The 17786-nt window shown below is 44.5% G+C and overlaps 1 protein-coding gene across 10 annotated transcripts in view; it reads left to right on the top strand.

The window, feature by feature from the left end:
- Positions 1 to 17786, top strand: part of Bcas3 (BCAS3 microtubule associated cell migration factor) — a 502679-nt gene that overhangs the window by 433055 nt on the left and 51838 nt on the right. The gene's annotated exons all lie outside the window — the stretch shown is intronic.

The following is a 17786-nucleotide window of genomic DNA, read 5'->3' as shown; positions in this document are numbered from 1 at the left end:
GACCCCAGGTGCTTAGGGACTGTGAGACAGCCACTGTGGAAAAGTGTTGGCCTGGTTACAGGTTTATGGTTGAGGAAGAAGGTCAGGACAAGAGGGAGGCCAGGAACCTCCTGTGAATCTACACGTTTGTGAAGTCCGGTGACAGTGTGTTTAAGGAAGCCATGACTGCCAGCAAACAAGGAAGGACATCAGTGGTTAAAGAGATGAGTATAAAATTAAGGGGAGGCTTATACTCAAAGCAGTTTTCCTTTAAAAACTACAGCATTTAGGCTTCTACCTTGTGCCTCCTCAAAAGGAAGCCATGCCCCAACCCATGTGGCAGGAATTAGTCATTGCCTTCCAACGTTAATAATAAATGTAAGAATTTAGTGGGAATTGCCATGGGTTTGCCAAGAGAATGGATCAAAGGAGATCCCCTCATCTTCTTTCTTCCAGCTTCTTTCTTTCCTTCCTCCCTCCCATGCTCTCATGTATATGAACATCCATCCCTTTGGCCTCATTTGAGGGATCCTTTGAATAATCTAGAAGGAGACCATCTGAGAATTCTTTGAGCCTCTTCCTATCCTTATGTGAATCACCTTGCAGGAATTAATATTTCCCCTCAAGCTCAGTGAGAGGTGTGAGCAACGTCAAGAAGAGGCCTTTATGCCCTGCTTGCTAGGAGTCACAGACGACCACATTTCCTTTATCCATTTGTCCATCCGATGGACAACTTGGTCGATTCCTTATCTTGACTGTTAGGAATAGTGCTGCAATAAACATGAGAGTACAGGTGTCTCTTTGATATACTAATTTCATTTTCTTTGGATGAATACCCAGTTGTGGGATCACAGAATCATACAGTAGTTCTATTTTTAGTTTTTTGAGGAATCTTCCTATTGTTTTCCATAGTGGTCATCATAATTTATAGGCCCATAATATATGAGTTTCTTTCCTCCTCAGCATTTTTTTTTTTTTTTGGTTGTACCAGCGTTTGAACTCAGGGCCTCATGCTTGCTAGGCAGGTGCTCTACCACTTGAGCCACTCAGTCAGCCTCTCCTTTGCCCATTTTTAAAATTGGATTATTTGTTTTTCATTTTTGATTGTTTGAGTTCCTTATATATTCTGGATATTGCCAGGTCTGTTTCTTTATAGCTATGTCACCTTAAGAAAGTTATTTGACTTGTGCCTCAGTTTCTTCACCCATAGAAGGTGAAAATTCAGTGAGTTAATATATACAAAACACATAAAATGCTGCCTCCTTACCCCATAAAAATATTAACTAGCATTAAATGCAATCTTAGTACTAGTTATTATTTTTGCATATTTATGAGTGTGTATCAGTGTAATATGTGTATCATACTCTGCAGGGAAGCCTAACTTGCTGAACATATCAACACATATGGACATTGATTTTTAAATCAACTTTACTTTGAGAAATTTAATAGTTAACCCCAGCAGATGAGAGATTCTACATGGTGGCACCTCTCCAAGACTGGATCTCGCTGCAATTGATCCAAATTTAGGAACTTTATTCAAACTGTTTGGTTTGTGAAAATGTTAGATATTTGTTTTCAACTCCATATTAGGACATATTATTCCCTGTTCAGATAAATTAGTGTGCACTAACTTTTAGGCTGTTTGAAGAACTTGTGGAGTAAATTGTTGCTCTCCAGTCTCCCTAAAGTACAGGACAGGACCTTGGCATCCTATGTTTTAAAGACATATTTTAAAATCAAGTGTAAGGTAAATAGGTCCCTTCCCATTTCTGCCTCATGAAGCTTGTCCTTCTGCTGATCGTTATGATTTCTGGTGTCCTGTTAGAAACAGAGCTGGGGGAGAGAATGTTTTGATCTCTTGCCCTAAACCATGCACCCTGCGTCATCATCGAGAGGTGCTGGCCCTTGCCAGTCACACTGTGCTCCCTGATTCACCCCCTAGGCAACAGTGGCTCCATCTCTCAATGAAGTGAGTCCTGGATTTACATATTGTGGTTAACTGGTCTCTGTGGAGGTGTCCATTAAACAGGTCTGTCCAAGGAAGTGGAAGGGGTCAAGAAGGGTGGTGTTGGCCCAGATGGGCTAACAAGTTTAATGGGCGCCATACTCTGTGTAATTCACATCTGGTGCTGAAGTGGCTGGAGTGGCTGGCACACCACACATTGACACTGACCTTGGCCATCCTGTTGGGGTAATTGGACATTCAGGATGAACTCCCCAAACAATCTCGCCACTGTGACTGGTACAAACAGGCTTTTCTTTACCAGCAGACGCTCATGCCTTCTTGCTCCAACTTTTTTTTCTTGAACAAACATATGTATTGTGGCCAATGCAAGGAAAATCCCACTCACCATTTTGATCTGAGTTGCTTCTGTCCTGGAACAATAGCCTAGTGTACCAGGGGCCTCAAGAAGCTAGCTTCCATGCCTAAGTCTAGTTCTGTAAAGCTCTTGGAAGACCCTAAGGCCCGGAAGCCGCTGGTCTGAAGGACCTCCTACCATCATCCATGACATCAGTGATTTTGTGTCTGATTGGCTTTTTTCCGGTCCCAGAGTGAGTTTCAGTAACAAACTGATATTGTTGGAAAATACCCCCAAATTAGGCTTTCTGAATATTCATCTTCTCTCCCACTCGGTGGCCTCTCCCTAACTTAATTGGGGCAAAACCAAGGACTTGTGTTCCTCTTTGGGCATCCACTTCACTCACGTAGAAGCAATGTGTCTCTGAGCACTGCCCACTAGTGAACAGCACTTTCCACCTGCCAGGTCCAAGGTTAGACATGTTACATCTGTAGTTTTGTTGACCTCATCCAAATCCTGTGAGATTTCTAACCAAGGGATCAGTCGCACTGATAGAAACACCTCCTCTGAGTTAGGCTTAGACTGCAATGATGACCCAAACAGCCTTCGGATTTATGAGGTTCCTGAAAACAGCTAGAAAAGGGAATGCTGTTATTTTCCTAGAAGAAGAAACTAGGGCTCAAAGAATCAGTACTTTCTCAAGGCTGTACAGGTATAAAGGGTAGGCAAGCCACAATTTAAATGCCTGTCTGACTCCAAAGACGGTTTTCCCTCCATCGTGCCATACTGTCCTCCTATACGAAGCTTTGTCTGTGGTTCCACTTAAAATCTAAGGAAACATCTGGAATATTAGTTTTCAACCACATTTCAGACATGGAAAGTGGAGCCTAAGGAATAGCCCAGTTGGCTCCTCTCTGAGAGTGGGTAAGAGTAGAAAAGAACTGCTGATCACAAGCATTTTGTTACCAGAATAACCCCACAGGAGAGGCCTGGCTGAACTGGGATTTGTGTGGGCCAGACAATGTGAGGGATTTATTTCCAAGGTTGGAGGACAGACCTTGGATTCCAGTGCATCTCGGCATCCTCCCTGGAGTCCAGCTTGCTGAAGAGGTCCAGCCTCTGGCTGAGGACTTCCTGCTGAGGGAGAGCACCCCAGTGCCGAGGCAGTTAACGACAAAACAAGAAGCAACCTCTGGCTACAAACCTCATGGTTTGGGTTCCAGGGCACAGGATAAAAATAAACAACTGGAAAGGCAAGCTCCCAATTAAGTGGAAGAGCTCAGGCAAGAGAAGTTTCGAGACCCGGGAGCCCATGACCACACGCGGACCCACTGTCTCCTCACACGGCCCTGCTCTCCCGGCCCCATACTTAGTGCTGGCTCCAGTGTCATGTGGGGGAAGTCAGCTGGCAGCACACAGGCTTTTTCTCTTTTCCATTCAAAGAAAATCTGTTTGCCTTCAGCCCATCCATTCATCTTGTTTGGCATCTTAGAATAGGAGAACATCAGAACTAGAAGATTCCTTACAGATCATCCAGTCTAATTCCAGCTCCCTGGTTTAATGCTGTGGAAACTGAGGCCTACTCAGGGGAAGAGGCTTGAGCCATGTGGCCTTGTCAGTTAGTGGCAGGAAGGGGATTAAAGTTTCCTTCTTCTGATGTCCATCTCTCTTCAGCCCTGCCTGTGTACTGAGTCCATGTGGCATCCTGCCAGTCACCCCCTGTTTCCTCTGCTCCCCCAAACATTAGAGCCCTCCACCCTCTTCTTTTACAGGGAAAGATGCTAAGGCAGGGAGGGAAAGCAGGGCCCACAGAACTGCCGAGAGCAGATGCCAGGAAGGGAACCACAGAATCCCGACAAGCAGGCTGGGCCTCCACCATCTGACCACACTCCTCTCTAAGAACATGTGGGAGGACCGAGTTTGGCCTCTTTTGAGCTCGAGCCTGCAGCAGCCCTCCTAGTGACTCTAGGGTTCCTGGCTTCCTCTGGCCACTGACTCTCCTCCACTGCTGCTGGGACAACCTTACAACTACAGTGACTTTGAGTCTTGCCAAGACAAGCCCAAGAGTTGCTTTCGGATTGAAGTTCTGGCCAAGCCTGAAATAGTAATTGCCTGAAGGGTTCCAAAAAGCTGGGCTTTATCTGCGGCAGAGACTTAGTAAATCAAAACACAGGTCTTATCTGCCTCTTCTCTCCTCTCTGTTGTGTGGTCTCCTAAATGAAAAATGTTACCTAATTGCCTGAAACAGCTGGCCTGATGTTTAATTATTTCAGCTTGCAAACCTGATATTCTGGGCCAATAAATTGTGCACAGGGAGTAAGTGATGCTCTTCGCCCATCACGCTTGTCCACGTCTCCTTTGTGAGAAATGCTGATGGGAGCCTCACATCAGAGGGAATTCCAAATTTGAATGTTATTAGTAATAAGTGCATCTGTCTGATGCTGGAACCCTTCTTTCCCCATCTGAGGACAGTTTGTTCAGGAAGTGCCTTTAATCCTCTCCCAAATGTTCCAGTGGCCAGCCGTTCTGTACTTCTGCTCCACTCAACACACTATGCACTCCCTGGGACACATCTGACCCTCAGCTGGGGGGCCTCTTCCTCACCTCAGACAGTGAGCTTCCCAGAGAGCAAAGAAATCCGTGGAAGAGGCAGCACAGTGTCACTGGCTAATGACAGAGCAGGATGATAGGCAAACCTGCGAGGCCTTCTCCCCGACTTGAGGGCTCTGTATGCCTCAGCTCCCCCGCCCACACACACACACACATACAACATGGGACCTGGGTTATGACCCATCTCTGTTTTGTGCCCTATGCATTTGCTCATTCTAGTCCCTGAGATGTCCCCTGTCATGTCCCTCACCTCATCTCTTTCCTTCCATCTGCTGATGCCACCTAATTCTCCTTCTAGAGTCACTACAAATAGCAGCACCTTCACACTACCTTCTCCTTCACCTCTTGGGAGGCACAGATGGTCCCCTGGCTAGCATCCTATCTACCCGCTGTCCACCCCGTTGTCCTCTGCCTCCCTGGACTTCTGCTTTTCCACTCGCCATTGTTCAGGGTCTAGAATCGTGTCTTACAGAGCACACGCTCTGTAAATGCATGCTGAACGGAAGATGTATTTTGAAGAAAAGCCTGAGATGTCATTCTTAGGGCAGCAGAAGGTGTGGACATTGGGCTGTATGTCATTTGTGTCTGATAAAAGAGGGGGAAAAGGAGAAACAACACAGAAGAGATGTATTCTTCAGACAGGACAGCTGTGCCCCCTGCATGGTGGGGCCCCTCTCTTCTGAGGTTTACATCAGCTCAGGCTGACATGCAAGGCTGTGTGTTAGGTTTGTCCGGGTAATGTACAACAGTTCTGCCATTTAAGTTTATTAAATTAACAGTTTCAACTTAAATTATGTTTAGCTGTTTTCCCCCTAAGGAATTCCTCCTGCGTTCGATCAATGTGTGCAAGAAGCTAACAACAGCCCTTGCCGGTTCTTTTGTGAAACTGCTGTTACATGATTCAAAATTCCTTTCTATATCAGACTCAGGTGGAACCGTTATGGTTTGAGAGACCCCTATACAGTTCTGAGATGGGTGTAGCCTGTAGGAAACTTGCTTCTCTGCTTTTTTTTTTTTTTTTTTTTTTTGGCAGTCCTGGGGTTTGAACTTGGGGCCTCATACTTGCTAGGCAGACACTCTACCACTTGAACCACACTGCCCGCCTTAATTTTTTTAATGACTTCTCTCTAAATTTAACATATGAATATAATTGTCCCTCTAGATCAGTCAGCTCCTCAACTACAGATCAAAACTATTCAGAAAAAATGCATCTGTATAGAACGTGCAGAGATATTTTTGCATTATTCCCTGAGCAACTGCTCACATGGCACTCATATTGTGTTAAGTGTTAGAAGTCACAGAGATAATATGGACAGATGTGTGAAGGTTATTTGCAAATAATATGCTGTTTTATATAAGGAATAAAAGTCTTGACCATCACAGATTTTGGTATGTGCAGGGAGATCTGGAACCAATGATCCACAGGTCCTGAGGTTCAGTTGCACACACTATCTATTATATTTAGCTCTTGTCCCCCAGGGATTTGATTGATTTGTGCATTTCATTGCCAGTCTTTCCTGCAGCCACCCGGACAGACAGCACCTTCTCCCTGTACCATTGTTACCCACAGTCACACTCTCCACCAGATGGCAAGTGTTGCCATTTGTAAATGGTAACAAGGGATGCATAGCTTACTAGCCCTCTGAGGCACAAAGAGACTACAGCTCATTCCCATGCCTTTCCCCAACCCCACCCTGTGGTGAGGCCCCGCGTGGGTTCTGAGGCGTGTTCCTCCACCCAGGCCGTGTGCTACTTCCAGCCAGCGCTGTCCACCTGCAGCTTTCCGCTAATGCTAGCAGTTTCAACTCCATTATTAGAGTCCAGCTGGAGTGTCTTTGAAGTTGGTCCCATAATGTTAAATGTTAACTATAATTTCTCTTGGCCCTCGCTGGAGAGTGCATTCCTTCTTGTTGGTATGATAATAGCCACAGCTATATTGGCTATGTTCTAGCTGACCACCTCAGCAATTGCTTTTGCTTCCAGAGTGACATAGAAAGAGCTTTGTACTGTGCATCATGAAACTTTGGTCTTGACCCGTCTGCCAGGAAGCCATGTAACCCTTGCACACATCCTTTCCTTTCTCTGATCTTCGTGTAAAATGTAAGATCTAGGAGATCTCTAAAGCCATTCTATTTTTTTTTTCTGTATAAAACTGCATCTTCTTTATTTTGCATACTTTAATTTCAGAACAAAATAAAAACACATTACACAACACCCAATCTAAAGCCATTCTAAATCTAAGTCTGTGACTCCAAGATTCAGAGAACATATTTATCCCCAAGTCCTCCTTCTCCCTCTGCCTGGCCTCTGCATCCCTCCCACTCAGTGCTTCTCTGTGTGTATGTCCAGTAGCTAGCCAGGATCTGGGGGTTTGACTAAATACGTGGGGAGCCTGGGGTCATTTGAACTTGAAATTCTCAGAGAGCTTTTTATTCTGTAAAAGGGTATGATAGGACTGGGGCATAGCTTTTGTGGTAGAGTGCCGGCCTGGTAAGCATGAGGCCCTGAGTTCAAATCCCAGTACTGTAAAAAGAGGGGACATAATATTGGAGATATGACACCCCCCATATCAAACTCTAGGATATTAAGGAAAACTTAGAACTCAGATCTAGAGTCTGGCTTTATGATTTTTCAGTTCTGTTGGGATTAGTATGAGGAATAATTATATCTACTTATTCCACTGTCAGAACACTGATGCTAGGTTTTCATATCATCTCTGTCGCTAAAGATTATAATTAAATAATATGTCAAAAATGTATTGATTATGTTCTAATAAATTTGCTTGATGTGCTGTAGGGGCCCTTTGTTCTTACTGTATATCACAAGATTAAATTCAAAAGTTTGCCAGGCCATCTAGCTCTGTTTAAGAGATTTTTTTTTTCCAAAGAAACCACAATTTTTTGATGGCTTGTCATTTTGACATTGACTAAAGTAATTTTTTTTTCTCCCTTGTGCAGTACTGTGTCTCTTATTTAGCCTTTGGGCAGGCTAAATAGCTATAATGATATTAAAAGGAAAAATAATATGTATCTCTGAAAGTGGATTTTAAAGGTTTTTTTTTCCTGCATTAGAAACTCACAATTTGCTGGGCACTGGTGGCTCACGCCTGTAATCCTAGCTACTCAGGAAACAGAGATCAGGAGAATCGAGGTTCAAAGCCCAGACAAATAGTCTGCAAAACCCTAACTCGAAAAAACCCATCACCAAAAAGGGCTGGTGGAGGTGTAGGCCTTGAGTTCAAGCCCCAGTACAGGGAAAAAAAAAAAAGCCTCACAATTTTTCAGAGAGCAGTCAGGTTTTTTGTGCACTTATTATGCATAATTTTCCAATGGAATTTGAACTTGGGTCTCCTTTACTCCAAAGCCCAGATTTTCTTTCTGTATCCCATAGTCTATTCCTAGACAGCTGTGCTATGAACCAAAAAGGCATCTCCTGGACTCTGCGCAGGGAATATCGGTGAAAGGATATATTTAACTCCAGATTTTTCCAGCCCATTTCTCCTCTGCCTTTCTTACACCACAAAATGTTTACCTACTTTAATGACAAGACCCGGAGGGTACAATTAGACTTTTCTAGTATTTTCTTTGGATGTTTCTTATATTTTCTTAATTGGCAAAGAGAGTTTCTTCAATCTGCCTGAAACATGTGTAATCAGTTCTTCAGTCATAATAATAATTTATCACATGTGCAGAATGCTTCAACTTTTGCAAAGGGCTTTCCTCTGCACATGATCTCAGATGATCCTTAAAGCACGCTGTGATTTAGGAGGGAATTATGACTATTCATTTTGCAGATTTTTTAAAAAAGCAGTCCAGAGAATTTAGATTTTTGATAACATGCAACGAGTAACTAGTGAAGCTGAGACTAGAACTCCTGTCTTCTGACTCCTTAATCTAATGTAGTCTCTTTTGGTCTCCTGTCCTATTTTCTAGTTAAAGGCCTTTCTCCAACTTCCCTCTGCTCATCAGTTGTTTAAGGTTAGCTCTCAGTTTCCCTTGGTCACACCCAATCCTCTGGGTGGATGTGGCATAAACAAAGTGAAAATACCTTATTAATGTAAGAGGTAGCAAAAGCAGAAATATCCCTGTTAGGTTTGACTAAGATGGAATCACACTCTCCTATTCTACCCTCCCCCCAACCATTCACCCCCCTGGCTTCTTGGTGGGGGAGGACAGGACACTTCTGACCTCTGTTTTCACAGAGCTTGGTTGTAGTCCTGGGTCAGGAGGAAACGCATGAGCAAAAGTGGGGCTGGTGAGTGGCCAGTGGCCCCTAAGAAGAGGACACTGACCTTGGATGGTGAGGCTGACTAAGAAGTGCTTTCCTTCCGTGAGCTGTCTGGATAGCCCTGTGGGCTGTAAGGCTCCTTGTGCCTATACTGTTTTGCCTTTGGGAAGCCTTGCTGTGTTGGCTGTCACTGAGGTTGACATTTGATCCTTGTCATCAGTAATTCTTCACACTGGTGGAGATCAACTGGCAAATGGTCCTGTGACGGCTCTAGGTTCCAAATCAGACTGAGCCATACTTGGCTATGAGACGAGAAGGAAAAGCCACAAAACCAGGGAGGGCTGGAGTTTAGTGTTTCAGTCTGTGTGGCCTTGGGAAAGTCTTTTTTCCTCTCCAGCTTCAGCTTACATTCTCCCTCAGTAAATGATGATAGCAATACCGATCACCACTTGTTTGCTAGACTTATTATTTCAAGGCAAGAATGAGCTCGTGTGTGTGTGTGTGTGTGTGTGTGTGTGTGTGTGTGTGTTTGCGCATGCACGCTAAGCTCTAGGAGACTGTTTTAGACCTTTTGTTTGGTTTGGTTTGGTGCTGGGTTTGAACCCAGGGCCCCCAGGCATGCTAAGCAAGTGTTCTATCATCCAGCTACACCCACCCCCAGCCTCAGACGGTTTTAGAAGAGCTGCCAAACTGAGCACTTTTTGAGAACAGAAAGAATTCTTTTCTCTCATCACTTTTGGTGAGGCACAGAGTTGCCTAAAGGGGTTACACCCGCCAAGGCTTCTGCCATCTTCTTAGGAGTGTGATTGTAACTTGGCCACTCTTCAGCCGTGGCATTTCTTCATTTCTTCAGACCTGAGGCTTGGCCAAGAACTTGGCCTTGCTCTCCCTCCCACTCTCTTCCCCTTCTCCTCCCTTTCTCCTGCCTCCACTTCATTTCAAACAAGTGAGTTGTGTTTTGGGTTTTTAATGAGGTTTTTTCAGCCTCTTGGGGTTTTTTTTGTCCTTGACCATAAAGAACACCCAGTTACTCAAAGCTGAAAATAAAATTTGGTCAGAAGTAAGCATCAATGTCGATATTTTTAAGCTTCTTTAAAACACACACACACACACACACACACACACACACAAATAACTCTGTGAGAAAAGGGGAATTTATCATGGAGTGAGTATGTGTTTGAGGGCCTTTAAGTGAGGACTTTATATCTTTTCCTGAAAACAAGGCACCTGCCTTTTTATTTTTTTTTAAAGGAGAGTTGTGGCTATTTTGATGTCTTTTGAAAGCTCCACAATTAATTTGATTGAGCTGCTAAGCAGTTGGCTTTTTTAGAAAAAATGAAGAGAAAGGATAATGGTCACGTGGACTTAGCATCATGAGGGAAAATTCACTTTTACCCAGCTGATGGCCACGGGCCACATTGTTCATTTCACAAAGGCAAGTCTTTCAAAGATGAGAAGACTTTTATCCAGAGCTCAAATTTCCCCAGAGGGAAGGACTCATTTATAACCCATTCCGATTCTTCTTTTTCTCTTCAAACTCGTAGTTAAATATGAATTTGTGTGAAGCGCTCAGCTACACCAGGGAAGTAGTGATGCAGCAAGAAATTGCCTTGAGGGATCTTTGCCCTCCTGGGTTCTACTCTCAGTGTGCCACTCCCTCAAAAGCCACCCCATCCCAGAGGTGACACTGCCCTGCCTTAGGGTTCAGTTTTCTCCACTGTAAAAAGAGGCAGTAACGCTAAGCCTGCCTTCCCGGGAGGATATGGTATGGAAGAGAAAGTTAGTTGACAAGGTAAATGTGCCTTGAGAAGTATTGAGATGTTCTCAACTGTAACCTTGGAGATGTATTTGGGAGATGAATTTGGGCTCGGAGTTTGTGAACAAACTCCCCAGCTCCTTCCTCCATATGGCATCTCACTCAAAAGGTGGGTGTCTGTTTCCTTAAAGGCCTTAACTTCCTCCCAGGACTCAGTGACTATTCATCACTGATCCCCAGGAGACAAGTGACAGGGACTGCAGTGCCCCACCCCAAGCTGTCCAGCAGACTCAGGCAGCCCTCCCTTATCCACAGGGCCCCTCAGTCTCTGGATGAGTTTCTTGGCTTTTTCTTTCTCCTCTTTTCCAGACACTTCTCTTCTTGTTTGCACATTCTTCCTGGGGGGAAAAGGATGACTCATTGTCAGAGATTGGGGGGTGGGCAAGAGGAGAACTGTTAGTGTCTGTGAGGTATTGCTGGTATCTTCTTTGCTGGGGCCCCTTTCCTCCTCCCTCTGTGTTCCCGGGGTGCCCTTGTCTTTGCCAGAACACTCAGCACACAGTTCTCCTATTAGGCTGCTAACTCTTCTGAGGTCTGAGACTCTGCCTGCCCTCTTCTTTGTGTCCCCAGTGCCACATGCTAAAGATTCAATAAATACTTACATCAATGAATGGATAGAGATGAAAGGAACCCACCTTCTTCATTGTACACATTGGCAAAACTGAAGCCCATAGCTGAAATGTAAATTGATCACATATAGAAAAGAAGAACAGAGGTATAGCTCCTGGTTCAAGAATACTCTGGTATCTAATCTATCTGTCTATCTATCATCTATCTATCCATCCATCTATCCATCTGTCCTGCTCAGAGTTAGCTGTATTTAAAAAAAAAATCAAACTGAAAGAGTCCCCAAAAGGAAGGCAACCTTGAACAGTAGAGCAAGAGCTGGGCTTGGGGTCCAGCCCCACTGTGACTGGCCGTGTGACCTTGGTTAAATCAAGGACTCTCTCATCTCCTTTGCCTCACTTGTGAAATGAGTGTGTAGACCACATTATCTCTAGTTTCTCTGTATTCAAAAGTCCAATGTCCTAAGAATTTCAAGAGTTTTTTGAAGAAAGCTTAAGCTTTTTCCAAAATAAAATAAAATAAAATAAAACCATTTAAATAGTAAGAGATCTATTGCAAAGAACTCTTTTTTGTTAGACATGTTAAAAATTCTTATTTTAAAACCCTTGACCTGATGTGGTAGTACACACTTATAATCCCAGCATTTTGGAGGCTGAAGCAGTAGGATCATGACGTTAAGGCTAGCCTGGGCTACATAGTAAGATCCTATCTCAAAAATAAATAAATAAAACAAAACAAAACAAACTGATCATAGTAATACACGCTTATAATCCCAGCTATTCTGGAGATGGAGGTAGGAGGATAGAGGCTGGCCTGCGCAAAAGCAAGAGACCCCATCTGAAAACAAACTAAAAACTAAAGGAATGGGGGTGTGCCTCAAGTGGTGGAGTTCAAGTGTGAGGCCCGGAGTTCAATCCCCAGTATTACTAAAAATAAATAAAAACACTAAAAACCATTGTGAAGGCTCATGCCTATAAATCCAACTAATCAGGAGGCAGAGATCAGGAGGATCACTGTCCAAGCCCAGCCTGGGCAAAAATATGAGACCCTATTTGAAAAATAACTATATGCAAAAAGACCTGGCAGTATGGCTCAAGTGGTAGAGCGCCCGCCTAGCAAGCACAAGGCCCTGAGCTCAAATCCCAGTGCTGTCATAGAAATTTGTTCCACTATGTCTTGACAGTTTGCCTGGACTTTAGAAGCTCCCATCCCTACCCCTCTGCCAACTGAGTTGCTGGTTGGTGGCTTCTAAATATTGACTGTCTCTGAACCACAGTACAAGCCACAGGCTCTATCAAGTTTATGCTTTAGAAGTATTTGTGTGGCCGATAGAGACCACTGCAAGTCACTGTCCACCATAGTCGTGCACTTGGCCTTTTTATATCTGTGGGTGCTGACACACAAACTCCACCCTGTCCTCCCACGCTGGGCCATGACCTGCCCTGAACAGCTATAAGGCCTCACTGGAGTTGCCCAGTGACCCTCTGCCTGAGGGAGGTGAGCATGGCCCAGAGGGCCATGAGCTGTTTCCAGAAGACCTGTGCTGGCTCTCCCCTAGGGCCTTCCACACCAATTCATTCTTGGTCAGTGGCAGGCACATTTCACACTGAATTCCACCCCATGGGGCTGTGTCTAATTGGACAAATTTGAACAGCAGGCAGCAGAGCCATTGCCACAGGGAGCATTGATATATGGCCCAGGCAAGGGACTAAAATCTTAAAGTGACAAGGGTTGCTTTTCAAAGAATGATTGGCTGAATTCCAGGAGTAACAGGCCTGAAGATGGCTCGCAAAAGTGAGATGGGCCAGCTCCACAAAGCAGGGACTCTTTTAAGAAGGTGTTTTTGGAAAAGAGTGTCTCCTTTTCTTCTGTGACAGGATAAACAGGATAGGTGGTCCCTATGGACGGTCATCAAGACCTGATCATGCTGAATGACTCTTCTCCCTAACCCCTAAAAGTCCATAGTGTCTGGATCCAAATTAAATCTGGCTAAAATACCCAGCAAGGAAGACTTGGCAGCAAAAGAAAGGAAAATCCTGTCATCGTGTCCTAGTGAACACCCAGCATTCTGGGGTTAAGCATCCCTCAAATGTGTGTTAAGTGCAGCTCTGTGTGCCGCACATGCATGCTGCTCAGATACAATGGAACTTTGGAGCTTATGGTCCAAGAAGGGGAAAGACATTATTCAGATAACCTTCCAATAAACAGAAATACAAATCGTGTGAAGTATTGGGAAGGAAAAATTCTATGTGGTCTGAGAGCAGCTGGAAGGGTTGTTCTGGAAGTCTCCCTAAGGAAGTCACAGTAAGCTGAGGTCTACTGGGTGAGTTAAGTCAGCAGAGGGGACAGGAGTGGGAGATAAAGGAAATGGCTAAGAAGCTGAAAGAAGCCCTTGTGGCTGGAACTCAGCACCTGAGCAGGAATAGCAGATGCTGAGGAGTGGGGTCTTGCTGTCCACCTGAATCTTACTTAGTCTTAAATTAAGAGTGATGGCAAGTGTGTTCCCAGCAGAGGATGATATGGTTGTAGGAGTCTTGAAAGATTGCTTTGGTGACAGTATGGCAGATGGGAGACTATCTCAGAAGTCCAATAGAAGAGACAGGCAGGATTAGGTTGGTATCAGTAGCAATACAAGTAGACAGATAGGAGTGATATTGGGAGAAAGATTCAATAAGGACTTTGTAGTAATGGGGTTTGAACTCTGTACTTATGCTTGCTAAGCAAGTGCTCTATCACTCAAGCCATGCCTTCGGCCTGATTTAATAGACTTTGTGATGGAATGGAGATGGATGGACAGAAGAGGAGATGTTGATGGTGGTCCCCAGTTTTCTGACCTGTTTTACTCATTTTTCTTTATTCACCAAGAGTTGACAGTCATACGGAAAAGGAGGCCTAGACACATTGAGTTTCTAGTGAAGATTTCATGATGGTGAACCCACACTTGGATCCAAGGGTCTTTAGCACAGAAGAGATGTTTGGGCCAAGTGTTTCCTGGAGGAAGGATGAGGAGAGAGGAGTGGGAGATGCAAAATAAAAGAGAGATGATTAATCCCAGCAGTCAGGAGGCTGAGGCAGGAGAATTGAGAGTTCAAGGCCAGCCTAGGCCACATAGCAAGACCCTGTCTCAAAAAAATAGGGTGATGAGAGACCATCTCTCCCTGCAGGAAAATCAAAATCTACTTATAAAGGCAATGGGACCACAGAACCTAGAAGAAGTTTAACAGTTATTATTTTAAGCATAAGTGAGCATGATTTTATAGAAGTGTAATGAGACTATATTACAAGTTAGATGACAGGCAAGTGTGTGGTACTTAGAGATGAGGGGCTGGAGCAGATAGAAAGTGAGGCAGACCTGACTAGGGAACTGAATGAAGGTAACATTCAGTCCCCAGTAAATCAGCCATAGGTGTCACCTTATTTAAAGTTCATACTGCTTTCTAGTGGGGTCCTGGTGGTGGGAGAATAAGTAGGTGCACAGGTTTCGGAAGGCAATTTGGTAGTGACCATTATATAGTCATGGTTCATTCTTTTTACTTGTTTGTTTGAGGACTCTTTTTGTTTGTTTTATTTTTTTGAGACAGGGTCTCACTATGTATTCCAGGCTGGCTTCAAACTTACTATGTAGCTCAGGCTGGCCTTGAATTTATAATCTTCCTGTCTCAGCCTCCACAGTGCTGGGATTACAAGCGTGAACCACCACACCTAGCAGTTTGTTTATTTTGACCTGGCAATGTATCTTCTAGGAATTTGTCCTATAAAAATATAGGTAAAATTATTAACGTAGGTAAAACCACTGTCATACATGTTGGGCATTCCTCATCCAAAAATCTGGATTAAGAATGCTCAGGTGGTTAAAGTTTATGCAGATATTCCAAAATCCAAAACATTTCCAAATCTAAAACCCTCAGGTCACAAGCATTTCAGATAAAGGATATTCAACCTGTAATGGGAGGGGGAAGAAAAGAACCCAACTATCAGTCATTAGAGGAGAGGGCTACAGTTGACTTTGGTATGTACATATTATGGAATAATATATAGCCATCTTAAAATTTTCATTAGCATAAATTAACTGTACAAAGTGGTTTTGTTGGGATGTGCACATATATATATATATATATATGATGTACTTTGATCAAATTCACCCTATCTGTATTACCCTTCTGCCTCTCCTTTTGCATATAAGATATCACTAGTCTTAAAAAAGAACACTTTTAAGTTTTAAAAAATGGGCAAAAAGCAACGTGTATAATATGATCCTATAGGGAAAAAATACCTAAGTGCCGATATAAGAGTAAAACCCAGTCACTAGTGGATAAAATATTCATGATTATTGTGTTCATCATTTTGGGGTGCAATAAGAGAATGCCACAGCCCAGATGGCTTAAACAACAGAAATTTATTTCTCACAGTTCTGGAGGCTGGAAGGCCAGGGGCAAGGTGGCAGGGTTCGTGTCTGGTGAGGACCCACTTCCTGGTTTACAGATGGCTGTTTCTTTTTCTTTCCTTCTTTCTTTCTTTCTTTTTTTTTTTTTATCACCCTATGGCAGGGACCAGAGCAAGGAAGCAAGCTTTTCTTATAAGGGTGGTATAAGGGTGCATATCCCATCATGAGGACTGTGCCCTCATGACATAATTGCCTCCAAAGGTCCTGCCTCCAAAGGTTCTGCCTCCAAAGGTCCTGCCTCCAAAGGTTCTGCCTCCAAAGGTCCTGCCTCCAAAGGTCCTGCCTCCAAAGGTCCTGCCTCCAAAGGTCCTGCTTCCAGGTACCAAAACATTAGGATACAGGGTTTCAGCAAAACTTCTAAAGAGAGCAAAAGTCAAAGGGTAGCAATAGCTCTGGCTGTGAATATCTCTTCTGGGTGACACAGGAGGAGGAGAGGCGGCAGAGAATATATAACACAATCTGCTGATTTGGCAGTGAGGAAACAGGCATGGGGGAGACATTCTGCAATTATGGTCAGGAAAAAACTGCCCACCCACCCAAAGGGCCTCTCTTGGTTAGGAGTGTGCTGTGAGTCCTGTCAGGAGGACCTAGCACAGCACCAGGCATAGCAGGAGTTTAGCACCTGTTGGTTCTTGACCAACTCCTTGTTGAAAACCTATTGCAGGCATCAGATGTTTTAGCGGCAAGAGAAGCACGTAGGCCCTGTCCTACCGTCCAGAAGCTTCCAGTTTTCTTGGAAAGACAGGAGTAAGACACCTGAAAGGGTAGCAATCCTAGAACAAAGGGTTGGAGTGGGCTCAGACTAATAGGTGGGCTCTTCGGGAAAGTTTTAAAGGTTTCTGTTGATCCTAAAAGACTTTCTCCTTTTATCAGGTGTGTGACCAGCCCTGTTACCTTGTTTCATCCAGCATATTCCATTCTCTGAGCCAGCTTCTAGCATGGGATGAACACTAGGGTTTCTGGAATTTCCTTGGGAGCTGGAAGAGGGTTGGAAAGCAGCTAGAGTCCCTATCCTTTTATTCTAGTAAACTGGAGGCTGCCCTGGGCAGAGAAAAAGGCCACCTGGTGTAAGCCCAGACTGACTTAATGCAACTTTAACCTCAAGGAAAGGGTCCAAATAATAATGTCCTCCCATCCCATTCCTAGAGGGAGAATGCTTGTGAAGAGAGTCATGAAAAACACATTTCATTGTCATTTTTTATGGGGTTTGTCACTGTGGTACATGGCCACACAGCGGGTATGACTTGTGCCTGGTGGCCTGAAGTGCCTCTGCTTCCTCATTCTCTGTCCGTCCTCTGGGCTGATGGGAGCATTATCTGCCTGTAATCGAGCCCCTGATGGTGGACTTATGGGAACTGTGCTTTTTTTGGTTTGTGCCAAACTAGCCTTTTCCATGTATCATCCTGTGCTGGTCTGTCTCTTTTGCATGTGTGGACTAATCTTTTCCATATGTGTGTCTGGTTTGGCACGAGGGTCCTGACCTCCCATGAGCAGGGCGAGGCTGCCTCAGACAAGTGCAGATTCACTGCCCAGCCCAACCAATCCTGGAGCCGAGCCGCTGGCTGCTCTCTGAAGGGGAAGCTGCCTCGTTAGGCCTCTGTCTCTGGAAAGGTCTGTGGAGAAGCGCCCAAGGGGGGTTCTCTTTGGGGCTTTGAGGGCATGAGAGGGTGGTGTTGTTTGACCAGATACTGTGTGGTGACCCACTTTGAACAGTCTCTCTGGGACAGTGGGCCTTGAGGTATGTCCAGCTCTCAGATGAGGAGTCCCTCAAACTCCTTGCTCCAACTACCAACACCCTGCTCCTCACCCTTCACCAGCCTAGAGATCAGCCTTCTTCCACATG

This window comes from Castor canadensis, chromosome 11 (genome assembly GCF_047511655.1).
Source record: "Castor canadensis chromosome 11, mCasCan1.hap1v2, whole genome shotgun sequence".
Lineage (NCBI taxonomy): Eukaryota > Metazoa > Chordata > Mammalia > Rodentia > Castoridae > Castor > Castor canadensis.
This window is presented reverse-complemented; position numbering and strand designations above follow the sequence as displayed.